Below are 4790 nucleotides of genomic sequence, written 5' to 3'. Positions count from 1 at the left end.
AATTTCAATTCTAATTTTCCATTAATTATATTGATTATAAAAAAATGAACAAATTAAAACATATCTGCATTTAATCTTACTTAGGAAAATATATAATTTACAAGTTATAAGGACGTTAGAGTATGACATGCTTCTGCAATTCCATTTCTTACTATACTACATAATTATATATAAAGTTAGGAAATTCATAATGACATTCATCCTACGTTAATACTATATTATAAAAATTATAATTAATGATCTGTTAGATAATGTCATAATTGCTATGCCAATCATTATACTATTAACATTTATATTATATGATGCATGAGCATGCTATAAAATTAAATCATGCAACTATATTATAACATTTATAATATTCACGACGCATGATTAAATGCATAACCTATGGTGGGACTTTCTATATGGTATACATTATGACATATATTAAATAAAAATAAACCATATATCAAATGCATAATTTAAAGAACAATATATGGATCGGGATTGAACTCCTAAACAACTAATTAAATTAATATAACATTTATATTATTTTAATAAATTAAAAACTAACTATTACAACAAAAAATTGATAAATCAAACAAAAACTCAAACCCGTGAACCACTCGAACCAAGTGAGCTACACGCAAACCGATAGAACCACGAACTGAACCGCATCAATTTTTTCATCTCGGAGCGTTGCAACGTTGTGACCTAGCATTGCAACACTACGGAAAAATCCTTCCATCTATTTCTTCGCAACGTTCAATGCTAGGGCACAATGTTGTAATGTTGTTATACAATTGCCTACTATACAGTCATGAACTCCATCGATTTTTCTCCTATTTGGGCCTCGTTTTCTCTAGAAAGTCGCCAAAAACTCATGAACGACACGCACAATTAATTTCCAAACTTGATTGTAAATTAATGCCCAAAAAAACGGGCCCTTACAAACCAAATTTGTAAATTAAAACAGTAAATTTTAAAGATCAATCTCGAAAACATCCATAATTGAAAAACCAATAATCATTCATCAACATGGACATCGTACACTAATGCAAATCCCACCATAAACTGAATTTTGATAAAGGAAAAATTAAAATTGGGACTAAGACCGCCGCTTTGATACCAATTGAAGGACTGTGAGATTCGATGCAGAATCGCAAATTGTGTCCCAATTTTAGACTCAAAGAGAATTAAAATTTTAGAGAACTACATTATGCATTTTAATAAAATTTACAACATGCTTCAGATACAATATAGAAGGAATTCGGGGTTAATCACACTTACCCTTAAATCCAAATGAATCTTCATGAATTTCTCTTGATTGGTCACAAATTCTCCTATTGATCACAAACAAAAGCAGCAACTCAAAACCAAAAGGGCTAGACACCATCATAAGAAACCTTGTTATTCTCCTAAGGGCTTGAGAATGACAAGAGTTATGTGGGCTCTATGGTATTTAATTTTGGGAGTGAGTGAGAAGATAGAGATGAGAAAATTTTCTAGGGGGAGATCTTTTGTGTGCTACTGGAAAAAATCACTGAGTTCTCTGTATAAGAAGCAAAGGGAAGAAGATAGAAAAATTTGATCTCTGCTAACTTCCCATAACCACACATTATTTTAGAGAGAAATAGGAGAGCCCCCCTAAATTAAAACTAAATTTTAATTTAAATAATAATATAATAACTAATTTATTATATAACTACATGTTATATCAAATATAACACATAATCTATAGTTTATATTCTATCAAATACAATATAATCTATAGTTTGTATTTTCTCTCAATAATTTATAGTATTTAATATAAATCAAATTTATATTAAATTTGATTATATGAATCCAATCCATATAATCAATATCAGAATCATATTCAAATATTTATTTCATCTCAAATAAACTTTATATAATAATGTATTAAATACATTATATTAATTGTATCATATATAATTAATTCGCTCAATTAATTTTGAGCAATTCAAAATTAAATTGATTCTCAGTTATCCTAGTTGAGCTACAGAGGGGATCTTATGGACCTGTAGATTGAAGCTCCAATGGCACTTGAATAATTAATTAAACTCCTTAAATTAAATTACTCAATATCCATTAACTGTCGGTTACTCCATTAAAGACCGACAACTGCACTCTTCACATTACAGATATATTTTTGTGTCCATTGGATATAACCAGTCAATAGGGCGATGACTCTTTACAAATTGCTCATAAGTACAACTAGACCAAAATTATTGTTTTGCTCCTATAGTTACATCTAACTCCTTAAGTACCACTGATTTCTTTAATGAACAATAAGTCATAGTCTGACTATGACCAAACCCCTCTCAGGCTAAGAGGGTGTGATGTGACATTGTTCAAGCTTGGGAATCAGCCCTCAAGGGAGTAATTTATCTACTTACCCCGACAATAGGAAGGGAGTAAATTTCGTCTTGTGTAGCTGTGTTTCAAGCTCCCTCATCAAATGAATCATCGAAATGGTAAGCATATTGAGTCGGTAATTTGTCCACTCTCACCCATGCAAATCAAAGAAACGCCTTCATATGTAGGAATTCGCAACTCACTCAGGATTTAGATCATGTCACCTATGGTCATCTTGGTGAAATATAAGTCTCTATTATTAACGACTTTATATAATGAGACTATTCATTTCGTGGTCTGGTCTTATACATACCCTTTTGTATGAACACCGTCTCTCACATGTCTCTACATGAATGATCAAGATCAAATCATTTGTAGAACTTTAAAACAATTGTAACATCTACAAAAAGGGGCGCATTTGTAATGTCACCAGTATAAGGTATCTAATCTTATCCATCTACTACAGACCATTTAGATTATCACTTAAACATGATCCACCTGTATGTCTCTACATACATGTTTAAGCTAGAGAAGATAACCTTTGATGTTAATTTATTGATTTGATGGGTTAATGCTACTAAATGTCGAATAAAATACCTCGTATTTTATTAAATAAATAAATTGTTTGTACATTACAATTACAAACTACAGGACTCGTGAGATTTAGGGCATCAATCCCAATACCTGGTCTAAGTGATCCTTGTTTAAAGGAGCATTTACAATGGAAATTAAACATTTACATATGAGTTGATTTTTTTTAAGGCTATATATATGCCTGTGATGAATTATATTGCATGTGTATGTGAAAACAACCAAATTAAATTTGACCTTTTTATTAGAGTACAATAGGGAGTACAGAAGTTTGAACCTCCAACGTCCAATCAAATTTGATTTTATTTAATGATAATGTGAAAATTGATATAATACTCATCGTTATTGGATTATGAAATATTTTGGATTTTGGCTAATTATGCAGAATTTTCTTTCATTTTCATTTTGCCTAAAAAAAAAAAAAAAAATCTGATTTCGGTTTCATTTAGTAATTTTTTTAAGGTAATTTTTGGAAGAAAACTTTGAAAATAATCTAAGATTTTCCTCCTGCGTGTGTTAAAATTAAAAGATCTTCTATAGAGAAAAGAAATATAAGTATTTTAATAGTTGGAAGATCCCCTCCATTTCTCATAACTTCAATATAGTATTTATTTACTTACCTTGTAAAATTTATTTTGCATTCATTAAAGGCATAATTTGTAAACCCCTAAACTTGTTTTACTAGCTAATTATGTTTAAGTCCTCTTAATTATGTAATTAAGCTCTTGGAAGTACGTACTTATAATGTTTATATTATTTGAAGCGTGTGGGAAGCTCAATGTATGTGTACATATGATTGAATGAGGGAAAATATTCTAAGTGTTCGGAAGCTATACTCTGGAGTACTTAGAGGACAGGAAAATGTGCTAAGTGTGGAATTTCAAGCTCTCGAGTAAAGTAGAGAGAAGTTAACACTTAAAGGAAAGTAGAGGATTTTATGCGTTTGGAGTTATGACACGCTATGCAACTAGTTTTGTTGAATTATGCAACCAGATGTCCAAGAAGGGGACAGTATGGAAAAGTATAGCTATGTGGTATGTGGAAGGCCATGGAGGAAGTAAGATGGCTCTTGAATGAGGAGGAAAAGTCGAGGTTGGTATAGGGGAAGTATGCGACCAACCTCATATGCAAATGGTAAAGGCTAAAGTGGCAAACGGGGTGATTCTGGACCAATGTGTCGAAAGGTGACGTCCAGAGGGTGCAACACTGAGTAGGATTATGCGATGATCAAGAAAAGACTTAAGTGGTCGCAAGCCCATGCGACGGAGTTAAGCTGGAGAGTTGAGATTAATTAATTCATAAACGGGTTATGTGGCAGCCTTAGAAATGTTGGATTGAGGATTAACATGTCAAGCGGCGTTTAATTAAGATAAGCCTACATGCAAGTCCAAGTATAAATAGACCTTGCAAAGAAGAGAACTGTTTTGCCAAAAAAATTCCTACACTTAGAGGAAGTATTATTACCATCTAATGGACGAAATTGAAGTTCTCAACAAACTAAAGAGATTACAGAGATTTTCGACCTATTAAGAGGAACTTAATGCTCAATTTATAACCAAAGTTCTTTTGGAAAAGGACCCTAACATTTTTCTAAAATGACCTATGTTTTCTTTTGTTTTCTTTTGTTTTCTTTTAATTTTTTTCTTTGTGCATTTAATGTAGTGCCTTCTCATTTTCATGAACTTTTTTAAGAGAGAGAATTATTTTAAGAGTGCATTTTATGACCTAAAAAGTATATTAATTCAAAAATATATCGTGAGAGATTTTGTGAAAGTAGAAAAATAATCATCTATAGTTATAAATGAGCATAGTTCAACTGATACTCAAGATTAGAGGTTTGATCC

The sequence above is a fragment of the Benincasa hispida genome, chromosome 11 (genome assembly GCF_009727055.1).
Source record: "Benincasa hispida cultivar B227 chromosome 11, ASM972705v1, whole genome shotgun sequence".
Classification (NCBI taxonomy): Eukaryota; Viridiplantae; Streptophyta; class Magnoliopsida; order Cucurbitales; family Cucurbitaceae; genus Benincasa; species Benincasa hispida.
Note: the sequence above shows the minus strand (reverse complement) of the source record.